This window comes from Dioscorea cayenensis, chromosome 10 (assembly GCF_009730915.1).
Source record: "Dioscorea cayenensis subsp. rotundata cultivar TDr96_F1 chromosome 10, TDr96_F1_v2_PseudoChromosome.rev07_lg8_w22 25.fasta, whole genome shotgun sequence".
NCBI classification, from domain to species: Eukaryota; Viridiplantae; Streptophyta; class Magnoliopsida; order Dioscoreales; family Dioscoreaceae; genus Dioscorea; species Dioscorea cayenensis.
In genome coordinates this window covers 5,301,631-5,312,729 of record NC_052480.1, presented here as the reverse complement: position 1 = coordinate 5,312,729, position 11,099 = coordinate 5,301,631, and positions in this window count along the sequence as shown.

Below are 11,099 nucleotides of genomic sequence, written 5' to 3'. Positions count from 1 at the left end.
CATACCTTACCGTTGCCATCCCTATCAAAAATAGGCTGAAATCTATTAGATAATCCTCTAGTGAAACAAAATTAAAGTTGAATAATCATTTTAATTTAAATTGGACCCTAAAATGAAAAAGGCTCATAGTTTGATGCCTTATAAAAATATTTACCTTGTAACAATATTTTAAAATAATTACCAACCTATCCACATATTATATAATAAATAAATAACAATAATCATAAACCATAGCTAGAAGTGAGCCACGTCACCATTGGATTATTTTTCCTAATTGTTAATCACGCCAAACAAGATGGGTGGTGGGCAGGGTGCTCTAACACATCTGCCCATGAAAATTTTCAATATATATATACATTTAAAGTATCACTAATTTTCTTGTAACCATTATCCCACACTATTTAAAATAAAAATAATAAAGCTATTATATTAAATAAAATTATAAAATTAATATGGAGTGATAATAACAAATAATATCTCCAAATAAACATTGATCTTCATAATATTTTTGTTTTTAAAATTTTATATATTTTTTAATTAACTTATCAATACATAATTATCAATTTATAAGGATATTAATGTTTAAAACAATGCAACCCCTCTCTTGAATTTTTTTTAAAGATGCAATCCTTCCCTCTTAAAACCCCTAAAAAAGAAGTAATCCTCCCTCCCCCTTTCTTCTTCTTCTCTCTCTCTCTTTTTATTGGAATCCTTCCCTCTCAAAACCCCTAAAAAAGAAGTAATTCCCCCCTCTCTCTCTCTATCTCTCTCGATTTATTGGGACTGAGTTGTTGAATAAGATAGGAGATAAATGGTTGAATGATATAAGATTATGCTACATTAAACTATAAGTGTTCGAAGATGATTGATGGCGAAGCTATATTTTGGTGAGATTTCAAAATATGCAAAGTCGAAAGATTCAACTTCCACCTCATAGGATAGCCATTACAAACATGTATATTTTATAATTTTCAAATATTGATTATTATAATATCTAATTTGAATTAATACATAAGTTTTGTAATATTTAAAAATTATTTAAATTAAATTTAGCACCCCATAATTTTATCACTAGTTTTGCCACTAACCACTAACAGACAAGGGAATCTTTGATCAACAAGTGTAAATGAGAAATCAATGCACAAAACATAAAATTTATTTTGAAATTTTCTTTGACTTTGTTAGCTTTGATTTCTTTTAAGTTTTTGTTTGAGTTAGCATTTTGAGCATTATTCAGATCGTATTTTATGATCTCACCATGCTTTGGGAATGATGACCTTGATTTCCTTAGATTTTAATTCTTGAAGACTTAAACATGTACCCGATTTTGATCCCGTTTAATCTGATATCTAATTAGGGGTGAGCAAAATAGGGTACCTGGTTTTCAAATCGGATATGTACCTGATTTTTTAGATCTACAAAAACTTGACCCATACACGATACGGTTTAAACCAGATTTAAAAAACTAGGTACTAGTTTAAATATACTGGATATCGGATATTGGATATACATATCCAAATTTTAAATTTTATCTGGATTTTTTGTATAATTAATATAGAAAACAAACATGATAAACTTATGATGATTAAAATCTTATATTATTATCTATATAAAAAAATAATAAAAAGTTTTATCAATTCTAAATAAGTATAAAAAAAAGAAATCAAATATCTTTGATGCATCAAATGTCTCATTAATAATGAAACTAGAGAGAAAGCCTGGGAGATAGGATTGTAACAGAGGAGTTCAAAGAAAAAGGAAAATAATTTTTTGGATACTTTTAAAATATATATATATATATATATATATATCTTTTAAATTGATTAGATTAGGGATTTAGATTTTTATACATACATATATATAATTCTTGAAGTGTTTAGATTATGGATTTGGATTTTTTTACTTTTAACCCAGGTAAAATTTTAATATATATATATATATATATAAGAATATATTTAAAATTGGATAAAGGGTATTAAACCAGTATAAAGGGTATTATGGTAATTTTATCATCATTTGCTAAGTCATATTTTATGTTGTTTTTTGAACATCAAACATAGAAAAGACTTCAAGAAAAACCTTCAAAGGTTTTCATCATTCCTATAAGTGTCAAGCATTAGGCCTCAGTGCCTTACTATAAGTGTTAAGAGGCATTGGACCTCACTGTAGATTTCAAGAGAAGTCTTCAAAGGTTTTTATCAATTCCATCCACCCCTGTGTACCAAGCATCATACCTCACATAAGCTTTAAGGGAGTCTTCAAATGTTTACTTCAATCCCATCCACCCCCTAAATGTAAAGCATTGGATCTCATAGAAGACTTTAAAGAATGCTTCAATGGTTTTCATCCTCCTTGTGAGTGTCAAGCATTATATATCGCAATAGGCTTCCAGGGAGAGGTTCCATGAAATTACCAAAATGCTACTCATCTTGCTAAAATCCCATTTCTCCCTTTTTCTCATTTTTTTTGGTTTTGCATTTTAATCCCTCCAATGTAGGGATGGCAATGGGATGGGGCAGGGTGGGGATGGGGGCGGGGCATGCCTCTACCACCACCATCCTGCTTGAACCATCCCTGCGCCCTGCCCAGCTCAAATAGTGGTATTGTAAATACCACAACTGCTACACTACAAAAAAAGTTGTCATTTACTGACGGTAAAATTTCTGTCACTAAATCATTAATTTCCATCACTATAGTCACATTTATGCTGTATTGACGGACAATGGACCCCTTTTAATGATAAAATAATCGTCATAGACTTCCGTCACACTATAGTGACAGAGACTTCTGTCACTATATCTCTATTTTAAAATAAAATTTAAAAGTTTTTTGACGTCAGTATAGGCTAGGGCTGTAAACGAGCCGAGTTTAGTTGGGCTGGGCCCAGCTCTAAATCGGCTCGAAATAGGCTAGCTCGAGATCGAGCTCAAAATTAGCTTGAAAATGTTGGCTCGAGCTCTGCTCGATTTTATTTTCGAAAGCTCGAGTTCGGCTCGATTTTAATTTCGAAAGCTCGAGCTTGGCTCGGCTCGATTAGCTCAAAATTAAAATCTTATTTATAAATTATAATTTATAACACATGACAAAATTTGTAAAATTCATAATGAATCAATTTATTTATCAACCAAAACATGCAAGTGTCTTTTTTACCTATATTATATTTAACACAACACAAACGATAAAACAAGTGATAAATTTTGTAATCTATCAAAAAAATACTTAAAAGAACATCTTAATTAGTTCATGAACATTACAAATCCATAAATCATCCATAGAATTTTTAAATATCATAAACCAAAACACTTAAAAGTCTTAACATTCAATGCTTCAAAGTTAATGGCCATTAGGCCCATCACAAATTCATAAGCCACATATAGAAAAATTTAAGTAACATAAACCAAACACTTAAAGTCGATGACATAAAGAGCTTGATGATTTGTTGATCTCGAAGACTTGATCATTTATAAATTTGTAACTTGCAAGCTTCATCTTGATCATCCAATAGCCACTAAAACAAAATAAATTAATGATAAATTAATAATAAAAGTGCTAAAGTTATAAATTAATTATACCTTATATCATAAGAAACATTAATTACTTTCCAAAATATGTATCCAAAGTTCATCGTCTTCCTTTTCCTTCTACAACAAAAATAAAATCAAAAACAAAAACAAAAAGATAAGTTATAGAAAAGTAGTGATATAAATAAATGGCAAATAATTGAACTTTTTACCTTGGATTTCATATTTCCATGCTCGGCTCTTAGCCAATCCGAAGTACAAACTAGTGCATCAACTGTCTTAGGAGCAAGAGAACTTCGATATTTGTCTAGCACTCTACCTCCAGCACTGAATGTGGACTCTGAGGCAACTGTAGTAATAGGTATTGAGAGTATATCAACAGCCATTTTTGAAAGAATACGAAATTTCACAACATTGACCTTCCACCAATTTAAGACATCAAATGTAGTATTAGTCTCAACACCAAATCTCACAACATCTTCTTCCAAATAAATTTCTAACTCATTCTTCATAGGTTGTAAAGTATTATTTTGCTTTATAAATTCATCAAACTCTGATCTACCTTTGCTTTTATACTTTTTACCATAAGAGCCACATGTATTGCTTGAAGATGCCATTCAAATATTTCTAACTTCATGATGTGTACTATTTGAAGTAGAATGGGAGGCTTGCTCAGTTGCATAAATTTCATTTATCTCCCAAAGGGTTTGCTTGACTTCAAGAATGTTTCTTTCACTCTCAGAATTTGAATAAATTCTATGAAAGAAAAAATTAATCAAAATCATTTTATATCTTGGATCAAGCACGGCCGAAATTGCCATAAGCATATTGTAATCACCCCAATATTTATCAAATTTACCACGCATCAACAATGCCATTCTTTGCATGAAATAATTAGAAGACTCTGCATGTGAATCAAGTACTTCTTTTACTTTTCATATCTCTGGTAGAAACAAATTAGCTGTAGGATATGAAGTTCCAAAGAAAATATGTGTAACATCATAAAACACTTCAAGAAATTCAGTAATTTTCTTGGCTTTTTCCCAATCATCAATTGATTGCAATCGCTTATAATTGGCATCCCTAACAGCATATTGATCAAAAACTGATTGGAAAACAATAGCACCATCAATCATGTTATAAGTGGAGTTCCAACGAGTTGGAACATCAATACACAAACCCTTCTTTATAGATATGTTCAATTGTCTAGCAATTTCACTAAATTTATGCAACCGGCCTGGTGACTTCTTCAAATACTTGACACTCTCTCTCTTATTTTGCAAATTATTTCTTCAATCTCCTTAAGACTATCTTGAACCATCAAATTTAATATATGTGCACAACACTGAATATGAAAAAACTTTCCCTTGAAATGAAGTTTGCCTCTAGATTCAAAATTAGACTTCAAATGTCTAGCAACGACATCATTACTTGATGCATTATCCAAAGTAATTGTAGAGACTTTATCTTGGATCCCCCAGTCAAGGAGACAATAAAGAATTGCATCTGAAATAACAAGAGCGGTGTGGGGTGGCTCCAACTCATAGAAACTGATAATCCTTTTCTGTAGCTTCCAATTGGAATCAATAAAATGAATAGTCAAGCACATATATCCGTTTGATTAGATGTCCAAGTGTCGGATGTGAGAGAAATCCTATCAACATGCTTTAGAGTCATGATTAATTTCTCTCTCTCATGTTCATACAATCATTTTTTTATTGTATTTCTTGATATTTTCTCTATTGTGGATTCATTGTCTTCAATAGTACATTGAACCAAGCGTGCTCTACCATGTTGAAAGGATATTCATGTACTATAACCATCTTTGTAATAATGTCTCTAATCTTCATCATGTCAAAATTAAAGTAGAAGGATAAGAAACATATAAGGGCATGCCTTCAAAATCATTTTCTATTGGTAGAAAATTGATGGTGCTTTGTTTTGTTGCAGCATTCTTATAATATGGGCATTCCACTAAATGTCTTTTGAGGTGTGTGGTGGTGCTTGATTTAGAAATATTATACTTTCGGTGGCAATACTTGCATTTGTGCTTTTTGACAAAAGAAATTATGCACTTTTTCTTCAATTACCTCAAAGACATCCCAGACTTTTGAAACCTTTTTCCGACCTCGTTTCATATTTGGTCCACCATGTTCCACTTCTACTTCATTTTCTTCTACATGTTCTTCATGTTGAAATTCTGACTCATTAACACTTGCAATTGCAATTGATTGTTGAGAAATAGGAGTTGACATCCCTATAAATTGACAAAATAGTTATAAACCAATTCTATTTCAGACCAAAAATAATCGAATAGTGAATTTTAGGTTTAGTTAGTTAAGATGCAAACAAAACCAATTCTATTTCAGACCAAATTTACAAAAAAAAAAAAAATACTCATTGGGTGTCTTCATATCAAATAGTGAATTTTCTATTAGATAAAACTTAGAAAAAGAAAAGAAAAAGGCATGAATTCGATTGGCATAATGAGAAACAATAGAGTAATCGAAGACCATACTAGGTGTCCTGCTCGGACATGGGGCAATGATCTCAAAATTTCTGGATGGGAAAGCCCTACGGGCTCTTGGCCATGGATGCCACGCTTGAGTCATTGAGCGAAAAAGATGTGAGCCGACTCACCGGTGGGGTGATAGATTGATGGATGGATGGATTGATCGAGAGGGAGAGAAGATACTTATGATGCTCAGATAAGATTTGGAAGTAGTGGGGAAGGACGGACGAAGACGATGAACATGGTGCTTGCACTCTATGGAAGCAACTTTGCCTTCAAATCTCTCTGTGGAAGCATCTGGAAACCTTAAAGATCAAAATAACAAGGAAAAGGAAGCAGAGGTTGATTTCATATATTGTGATAAATTATATATATATATATATATATAATTTCGAGCTATAGAGCCGAGCCTGATCGAGCTTGACTCGGCTCGAAATTAATTTCGAGCTCAAAATTCAAGCTCGAGCTCGGCTCAAAAGCTCGAAATTCTGAGCCGAATTCGAGCTTTTACAGAGCCGAGCTCGAGCTGCTCACAAACAGCTTGATTGTCTGACAACCCTAAGTATAGCTATAGTGACCGAGGCTTCCGTTATAGCTATAAAGACGAAGACTTCCGTCACTATAACTTTGTTTTTATATTAATTTTATGAATTTTACTGACTTAAAATGCCGTCAATATAACTATACAATTTTGTATATTAAATAATTTGTAATATTTTTCACCTAATATTGTATAAAAACAATAATTATAAATCACATTATTTAAAAGAAATTCTATTGATCAAATCAAAATATACATAACAAAAGTGTTTATAGTTCATTACTCAACAAACATAAGAAGAAATGGCATTAATAAATGGAAATCCCATTCAAGATCTGGGTACAAGTAATGTGCTATAAAACTACCAATTTTTTGCATCAACATGAATGGAAGTATCCCACCTGCAAGGCATATTAAAGAATGAGGAAGTCAAAGAATCCAAAAGTTAAGAATAAAATTTCATAACAATCCGCTGCATATGTAAAAGATAGATGCACTTTAACTCAAATTATTATGTCCATATAGCTACATAACAGGATTTCATGTTTAATTCAGAACCGCGAGATTTATTCTACATGGGATTGCCAGACAAGGAGGAGAAGCTAAATCACGAACCCATACTCAAAAATGTTTATCAATAAGGGCTCTTTGGCCATTGGATGTTTAAGCACATCATGACTATAACACATAACAAGTGTTATACTAGTATAATTAAATGCTCTTCATTCTGATTGGAATCCAACCACTAGTTTGTTTCTTTTGGTCCATGTTAGAATTCAAAGATAATAGTGAGATAGCAAGAGAAACAAAATCTAATGAAACTTTTATAAAGCCATTACCAAGGAAAGAATCCACAAAGATTTATACTATTATAAGATCAGAGAAAACTGTGAGAAAAGCTTGTCTTGTTGCTCTGTTTACCATTAATTTACTAAAACACCAATAACAATAAAACACATCATGGTCACACACACACACACACACATATATATATATATATATATTTACATATATAGACAGAGAGAGATGGGCTGCCAGGTGGAGTAAAAAAAAATAGTTATTAAACATAGTTAAAAATAATAATCCAAAAATAAGAGTGATCTAATATATTTAACTTGGTACATATGTTTACAGATATTAAATTATAATTAATCATCTATAAAAAAAATATATATCTAAACACCTTATAAAACATTGTTAATAAATTATAAATATTTACTAAAATTTAGTTAATAAATGCTAAATATTTGTTTTTTTAATTGATTAAAAAAATCACAAATATTAATAAATCTAGGTGTTGTCAAGTAATATACTCAAATAAAAATAAAAATTACAATCATTTTGTATAATTATGAAATTTGACTGTCACTATAGATAAGTGTTGGCATATAATATTTATACTAATGGACAAACAAGAATCAGGAAATATATGATTTGTTGTAATAGTAATAAAGCTCCGTTGGTATAAACTTCCAATGGAAGAGCAACAGTCAGTAAATATCTAATTTATTCTAGCTCTTATAAACTTCCATTGGAATGGATAATCTATAGCTATGGATTTTGACAGTAGATATATAGAAGTTAGAATACAATAATAACTATACTGACAGAATGAAATCCGTCACTAAATATCTTATCTATTTTGACAGTTTTAAAGTATTGTTGGTAAAAACAGTCTATAGCTACGGAATTTGACCATGACTATAAATAAATGTCGGTATATGGCAATTTTATTTTGTAGTGCCACGGTTTTTTTTTCATGCCCACCATTGTTATTATTATTATTTGTACATTGTATAATCATGAATGTAAAGGTACAAACAACCAACTTAAATTGGGAAGAAATTAAGATTTTTTTTTTTTTTTGTCAATCCCCTGTAATATATAATATTTATCAATAAGTTAAAATTACGACATATGATTTTTTTAAGTATTGAATTATTTTAAGCTAAACCATTAAAATATAAAAGTATAATCAAAACATACAATAATTATAATTGAGTGGATATTTTAATTTAAAAATCAAGAAACCCTAAAATGATATATATAAGATCATATACATATGAATAAATGCTTATCGAAGCGGAACAAGCTAAAATCAAAACCACCCTACGCTGCCCCTCACAAAAAATCCCCACCCCACTCCGCCCCGTTCGGGGAGGATTGGGTTGAAAACCACAATAGGCTCGGGTTTTGCAATCCCTACTCTAATGTTTTTTTTTTTTCATATTAGTCTGTAAGTTATTCCTCTCACAAATTTTCATAATTTATTCAATTAGATTTTCTAAATTTTTGTCTTTTCTACAATTTCACAAATAAACCCTTTAGCTTTCACATTTTCCAAAATTTTTGCAAATAAACCTCAACCTCACATTTTTACATTTTTCATAATTTTTTGCAATTCTACTAGCAATTTTCACCTTCTTTACACTTTTCTTTAAATATTGCAGCTAAGCCCTTAAACTTTCACATTTTTTACATTTTTTTCATAAATTATCTTTCTACATTTTTGCACTTTTCAAATATTTTTTGTAGATACGACCTCAACCTTTCTACCATTTCATGTTTTTTTACACATTTTACAAACATGTTGAATATTTCTTTGTTCACTATGTTCCATCATTCACAATTATTGTTGGAGTAAAACAGAGTGATCAAAATCACACAAAAACATTATATCAGCAAGGATTATACACATTATAAAAAAAAAATTATATTCTCATAACTAAAAGGTGAGACATATCAAATTAGATAGATCATATAACATGATCATATATATTAATTTCTCATTGACATTACGATATTATACTTTTAAAATTAATAAATCAAACATGTCATAAATTTAACAAACTAGATCACATGGTGTGCAGATGATTGCATGAAATATTAATGGAGTACTTTTATACTAAAATAAAAAAATTAATAGTGAATGAAAATTGAAGGGTTAAAACTTGAAAATATGAATAATTTTTCGAATTTGAAGGGACCTTTACTCTTAGAATCCCAATTCAATTTTGGAATTTGGAAAGTTTAACTCTTAAAATTTAATTCCAGAATTTAAAAAGGTTTTAAAAGTTTCAAATTCTAGAAATTAATTCAGAATTTGAAAAGGTTTTAACCATTGAAATTCCACAAATTAATTTTGGAATATTAATGGTTTCTAACTCTCATCTTTAAGCCTATATAAAGGAAGGGTATTTTCCCCCAACCGAAGAAGATTTTAAGTTACTTCACACTTTCCTCTCGTTATAATTTAAATGTTTAAAATATCTCTAAATACTGACCAAAACTATTCAATTTTAATATAATTTAAAGGCCAAGTTAGAAGAGGCTATCTCGACGATTATGTTCAGATGCTTCAACTTTGCAAGAAATTTGCTATCTACTTTGATGGGTCATAGTAGGCTCTAGAGTGGGCCTACTAATTCTGGTGTTTCCAATGTCTCGTTTACTTCCATCCTATTATATATTTCTTTGTTGTTATCTCATTTGATGTGGTTAGTGTTTTGTTCTTTACACTTCTAGTGGGCAAGTAAATGTTGTTTAGTTTATTTTCTATCATAATTTGTCCTTTAGTATTTGTAAGTATTACCCTTGTTTATTTTGTATTGTTGTTCTCCGCTTGTAAACTTTATTTTAATGAAATAATTTCGGTTAATGAATAATATGAATACAGAGAATTTACTGAATATATTTGCTTATTAATTTCAAAGCTTCAACTGATTCTCTTTCCTTCCAAAAAAAAATTTATTTTAAAGAGATTTATTTTGTTCGCTTTTTTAAATTGATAAATATTTCATTTTATTTTTAAAATTATATATATATATATATATTTATCTTTTTGATTTAATTAAGTTTGTAAGTACCATGTGTTTTAACTAGGGGTGGTAATGGGGCGAGGAGGGGGCAGGGAGGCCCCTCCCCATCCCTGTCCCTGCCAATGGCCCGATTCCTCAATGGGGGAATTTGCTTTCCCATCCCTATTCCCGTGGGAATCCCCTCCCCACGGAGATTTTATATTTGCAAACATATTGTTATATTTTTGAACTTGAAAACTACTCTACATATATATATATATATATATATAATATGATAACATCAAAACTTCTCAACATAGAGCTCAACAAACTTGTCAAACCAACATATAAAAACTTAAAAAAAAAAAAAAATTCTCCAAATGATTATCAATATAAAGCAAAACATAAAATTTGGAATTCATATACAAGTAGGTAGTACGCCATTACAATCAAATACAACGACTTAATAAATGTACTTAGATTTTAGAATTTCAAATGTACTCAATAAACCTACACACACACATATTTAATCGGGTCGGGGATCCCACGGGGCGGGGAGGGCATTCCTCGCCCCGACACACACACACACACACACATATTTAATCTGGTCGGGGATCCCACGGGGTGGGGAGGGCATTCCTCGCCCCGTTGGGGGAGGGATTCGGGGAATCCGTCCTCGTCGAGTCAGGTCCCCACTGGGATCGGGGATTCCCCGCCCCATGACCACC